Below are 6,527 nucleotides of genomic sequence, written 5' to 3'. Positions count from 1 at the left end.
GGAAAAAAAAACCTATTAAAGGTGTTAAGGAAAGATGTCAAAGCTCTGCTGTTTGGGGGAGCACATTAACAGGCACCTACCTCTGGTGCCCTGGGGCGTGATATTGCAAAACAAGGGTGCCTGGGGAACTTTTTATGAAAACTGAATGCATTCAGCCACTCCATTCCCCCATTTCCCTTTAATTGTCTTTCCTTTATTGATCCTTCATGTAGCTGTTTATTTTTATTTTTATTTTTATTATTTTGAGAAGCCACTTAGATCAAGCCATTGGCCAGAGAAGCAAAATGTTTTCTTACCGAAGGAACGCTATGCTTCCTGCAACGTGGTTGATTTTCAGTGGCAATAAACCCTATTGGTGAAAGTGCCACCATAAAATTTTATGCCACATGAAACAACAAGGGTGAGAAAAACATCCTGCTAAAAGATAGCGATAAAAGCGTGTGTTGTTGTAAGCTCATTTTATTTGCCTAATAAAAACTTGAGTAAGCTTTAACCAACGGAGTCAAGGAATTGCACTGAGTGGTATGCAAGGTGCCGGTGTGGAAAGTGGGGCACTTCGTCTCTCCTGATTTTGTTTGGCTGATTAATTACGTGTGGCTAACAAACTTCGTTGCTTTGCTAATTGAATGCAATAAATCTTGTGCAGTGACTCATTGGCAGCATAAGCTGTGGCAAGGTGTATGCAGAGGACTTTGGACGGTGTACAGAGCAGCCATTGCTGGAGGTGTTTGTCAGGAGTAATGGAGAAATGGCGGCAAGGGCTCCTGAGTGGGCAAGTCAAGCTGAATATGATCAAGGGTCTGGAAAGCAAGCCTTATGTGAAAATGGTTGGATGAAGTAGGGTTTGTTAAGCCTGGGGAAGATAAGACTGAGAGGTCATATGATCACCATCTTTAAATATCCCAAAGGATGTCATGATCACATAGAAGATGGATCAAGCTTGTTTTCTGCTGCTCCAGGGGGTAGGACTCAAACCAATGGCTTCCAGGTACAAGAAAAGGAGATTCTGGCTAAACATTAGGATGAATGTTCTGGTGGTAAAAGCTGTTTGTCAGTGGAATGGGCTACCTCGAAAGCTGGTGGACTCTGCCCTGAAAACAATGTATGTACTTTTGTAACCCAAGAAAATCTTTAATGAAAGCAATTTTTAAAAACCAGAGGTTGGATAGCTATCTTTCAGGGATTCAGCTGTGATTCCTGCATTTCAGGATGTTGGACTAGATTACCCTTGGGGACCGTTCCAGCTCTACAGTTCTGTGATCTTATGAAGAACCTTGTCCAGGGAACTGAAAAATGCCCATAGGACCAGGATAGGGTGCAAGGAGGGAATTCATGAACATTGTTACTTATATATTATTTTATGGATTCGTTCTGACTCCGAAAAACACTAAAAGACTTGCTACCAAACATTTAACAGTGTGTGTATAGTATTGATAATGAAAACAGTAAATGATTTTCGTCGTCAGTTTGAGGACCTATCTTCCACAGGAGTGTCAGGTTTCGGAAGTGGGCTGTCAGTTTTCTGCACTAAGCCTCCCTCTTCCTCTGCCCCACCAAGATATCAGGAAAAGACTATCCAAGGAAGGAGGACTTTCAATGGAATGAGGCCGTCTGAGTGTAAGACAGGTGGGATCATTAACCTAGAGTTGAGAGGAAGAAAAAGGAAAAGGTGAAACTGTGTGCAGATGACAAATTATACGTACTATGCCTAGAAATCAAGGTGCCTTGGCATGTTTGTCAGTGGTCCTCTATGTCAGATTTGGGAAGCGGCTATTATCAAATTCTGCTTGCACAAAAGCTTTCTTGCGATGGTCCTCCACAATGGACAATGCTTGATCTGCTCACCCAACTTCCTTCTTTGTTCTCAATTGCATGGAGAGCCTCTTTATGTACATCTGGGCAACAGGCACACACCTCACTTCTCTGTGCACTGTGAGAGGTCCCAGGGGATGTCCCTGTGTTGGTGTGTGACTCCCCCCCCCCAAGCACCCTCTTAAGCTGGTGCCTCTGATCCCTGCCATCTCCAGGTAAGGCTGGAAACAGCTGCTGTCTGGAATTCTAGAAAGCCACTGCCAGTCAAGGTAGCCAGTGATGAACTGGATGAACCAATCGTTTGATTCAGTACAGGCAGCTTCCTATGTTCCTATCCAATGAAATGATGGGCAACAGAAAGGAGGTGGGGCCACACAAGAAAACCAACAAGAATAACCCAAGGGGAATGCTGGAGCTTCAGTGTACTGCTGAAAGGTTGTCCATATAACTCACTTGATACATTTTGGAAATACTGTGATGTACACCAGTTATTAGAGAGACAGACTCAGACCAGAGTTCATAGCCCTCTTCAGCCATGAAACTCATTGGGTGACCTTGGACCTGTCACTGTATCTCCTCCTAACTTACCTCACAACACATGAGGATAAAAGGGTCTATGTGATAGACAGAGTTGTGTAACCCGTCCTGAACTTCCTGAAAGAAGACAGGGATACAAAGGCAATAAATTATACAGCTGATGTTCAGCCACCTTCCTCGGGGACAGTGCAAATGAATAACGTATATGAAATAGACATTAAAATGAAAGCAACATCTTAAAGCAAATCAATGAATGTCCAACTTCAAAAGGAAGATAAATACAAATGTGGTGTGTCGTGTTATATATGTATATTTCACATGTGTTGTTCATTTATACTGTCCCATAGGAAGACGATTACTGAATGCTTTGGACAATTAACATGCGATAATAAATTACTGCTTTTGAGCACAAGTTTGAGGTTTCACTTCTCCTCATGTGCTTTTTTGTTTTCTAGCACCACACAGTCTTTTCTTACCCAAGGTGGATGTTGGGAGGAGGTGGCAAATCGGACTGCATAAAAGGAAGTTAAAGAATGGGTTAGCTACCACTGGAATACTGTTGCACAAAATGGGTTCTGAGAGATCTGCAAACACATAAGGTACAAGCAATTGTGAGTTTTGATTTTAAAATGCTATTTTATGTAAATGGGTTTACATATCTAATGATATTCATTACCAGTACTTCTAAGGCAACTCACGAGACTTGTGGCTCCTTAAAGACTAAGAAATCAGAAAGTGGACTCTCCTTCCTTGGAGGTTCTTAAACAGATGTTGGATGGCCAGATGGTCTGGGAATTAGCATGTTTTTACATGAGTAAAATGCATCTCTGGGTTATTTGTGGGGCCTGCCTGGTGTTTTTACATGAATAGAATGTGTGCTTTTATTTAAAATGCATCTCTGGGTTATTTGCGGGGCATAGGAATTTGTTCATTTTTATTTTATTTTTTCAAAATATAGTCTGGCCCTCCACAAGGTCTGAGGGACAGTGGATCGGACAGTGCTGAAAAAGTTTGCTGACCCCTGGTCTAGATAACCCTTGGGGCTCCTTCCACCTGTGCAATTCTATGTTTCTGTGAAATGTATTGTGGCATAAAACATCCATGGACTCAAACCCATGACACCAGATGTGTGAAGGGAAATTGTAGTTGGCAAGCGCATAATGGAGAAAATAGTATGGTGGGAGTTGAATGGCAGTGAGGGGGGGGGGAATGCAGCCAGTGATTATTAGAGCTGAATGATATGTTAAATAAGGAACATGTTAGTATCTTACAATAGTGGATCAGTGATCATTTCTGAGATGATTGTATTAATACCTGGGAGTAGCCATCATGGTGCGATGGAGTAGGGGCAAACTTTGGTCATCTTTGGTAATATGGTAATATGAGTGAGGCCAACATTTGGCACCCCCAAATGGATCTTCTCAATTGTGTGCTCTTTCTGCTGGGTGCCCTGTGCAGGGGAACCTCCTGCTGCACCACCGTAAATCTGGCACTGCCCTCCTACCAGAGAGGGTGCACTGGCAGAGCCAGTACAGTGATACCTCGGGTTAAGAACTTAATTCGTTCTGGAGGTCCGTTCTTAACCTGAAACTGTTCTTCACCTGAGGTACCACTTTAGCTAATGGGGCCTCCCGTTGCTGCCACATGATTTCTGTTCTCATCCTGAAGCAAAGTTCTTAACCTGAGGTACTATTTCTGGGTTAGCGGAGTCTGTAACCTGAAGCGTCTGTGACCTGAAGCATCTGTAACCCGAGGTACCACTGTACAGGTTTCCTGTTAGGGTGCCTGTGTGACCCAGCCTCATGACTACCCTGCTCTGCTCTCCCACCATCCTCATAAGCAATGTTATTGTTGGCATGGCAGTTCCACAGCAGGAGCCCACTTCTCCTGTTTACACCTGTAGTGGAGCAGGGAATTAGTCATGAGAAACATAGAGTTGGAATCCTGGAGTTGGACGGGACCTAAAAGAGTCATCTACTCCAATGCACACGTGCGCACACGCACACACCCCAGCAATGCAGGAAACTCAACTAACATATCCATGGCAGATGGCCACCTGACCTCTGCTTGAAAACATCCAATAAAGGAGAGTCCACAACCTCCAGAAGGAGTCTGTTCCACTGTCAAACAGCTCCTACTCTCAGAAAGTTCTTCCTGATATTTAGTCAGAATCTCCTTTCTTGCAACCTGAAGCTGTCGGTTCGGGTCCTACCCTCCAGAGCAGGAGAAAACAAGCTTGTTTTGGAGAGCCAGTGTGGTGTAGTGGTTAAGAGCCGTGGACTCGTAATCTGGTGAATCGGGTTCGATTCCCTGCTCCTCCACATGCAGCTGCTGGGTGACCTTGGGCTAGTCACACTTCTCTGAAGTCTCTCAGCTTCACTCACCTCACAGAGTGTTTGTTGTGGGGGAGGAAGGGGAAGGAGAATGTTAGCCGCTTTGAGACTCCTTCGGGTAGTGATAAAGCGGGATATCAAATCCAAACTACTACTACTACTACTACTACTACTACTACTACTACTACTCTTCTTCTTCTTCTTCTTCTTCTTCTTCTTCTTCTTCTTCTTCTTCTTCTTCTTCTTCCCTCTTCCATGTGACAGCCCTTGAGATATTTGAAGATGGCCATCATATCTCCTCTCAGTCTCCTCTTTTCCAGGCTAAACATACCCACTGAGTTAGATTGGCCAATGGTTCCACTCTAGATAAGGCTTTTCCCATGTTAAGAACGCAAGAACAACAAAGCCTGATAGTGGGGAACATCTTATAATCTGAGAACTATTCCTAAACACATTCGCTTCTGGATACACTGCTGACAGAAACAGGCCTTCTGTTGCCTCGTTCAGGCTTTTGCTCACCTTATTTCTTTGTGACAGTGTAGTGGAAATGTGGAAGACAATTGTATTTCGAGGAGTTAGGTGGCATGTCGCTTTCCCTTTAACATCCCCAGTTTGAGGTCTGCTGGATTCTTGTGTTTCACACACACCTGTCTGGGGTTTATTGGGTTCTTCTGTGTTGCAAGTGCTGGCTGGATGCCGGTTGCAGGTAGTGGGAGACTCTCAGTCACTCTGTATTAATCATGAGTAATGCCAGGTGCACTTGATTACATCAAGGCAGGCTATAAGAGTCATAGGTGGGAGGGGCCCGGGGAGCTTCTGCCCAGATCAAAGGACCTGATGCTGGGAGACCGATGGTCGGGGTCTTTCGCCTGCTGCTCTACCTGGGGCTCTGGGCAGCTGAAGGGGAGATTGGGTAGCCCCTGTCGGGTATGTTTTATTTTATGCTTTGCATGCCTGCTGTTTGTTAATAAAACTGTTTTGGTTCCCCTTCACCTCCCCATTCCTTTTGTCCTGATATCCTTGGACAGAACTGTATTTGGCAGCACAGGCAGCGCGCGCGCACACACACCCACACACACCCACACACCCGAGTATTTGTTGCTGTCACTCCTTTCACATCCACTGGGAAGTCTTCAGAGTCAAAGAAGTAGTAATTCAATTACAGTGCCTTCAATATGTGTCTACACCCAGCTAAATCTTGCCACCATGTGGCCAAGCAAGGAAGTACTGTTGTTGAGGTACACATGCAACGAAAATGAAATTAAACAAACACAGAGAGAGCATTACAATTATATGTTGGCATTCACAAGGTGTAAGTGAAAGACAAAGGTCTTTGCTCAAAACGTTTTGCAAAAGGGGTTATTGTTGAGTGCAAGAAGGAGTTGTTAAACTAATTACTTTTAGGACTCAGCATGCATTAAATATTTTCCCCCAATAGGTGCTCTTTCTTCCTCTGTGGATTGTTTCTCAGCATGTTGATGCTGTTTTCCTATCCAGCTGCTTTCCTAGGCAGTTTTGCTATAATTTAGCCATCATGGGAGTGCATTGAGATTCTAGAGGTTCCGTGGGTTCCAAACGTAGTTGCCTCAGATCTGCCTGCACATGGCAAGATCTGTTCAAGTGTCTGGTGGCCTCACCAGGAAATTAGGGGAAGAAATTGCAGGGACAGTGCAATGTATGTGAAGGTATGTGTGCACATATACATATAATTACCCTTATTTTCAGCCCAGAACTGTAGTCAAAAAGGAGAGTTCAGTTAATCTGCACCTGGTATATACAGAGCAACTGTTAATATCTCCACAATCAACTCAATATTCAGAAACCTGGCCACCCTTCTTGCTTACC

This window comes from Podarcis bocagei (assembly GCF_964188305.1).
Source record: "Podarcis bocagei genome assembly, chromosome: 2".
NCBI lineage: Eukaryota > Metazoa > Chordata > Lepidosauria > Squamata > Lacertidae > Podarcis > Podarcis bocagei.
Note: the sequence above shows the minus strand (reverse complement) of the source record.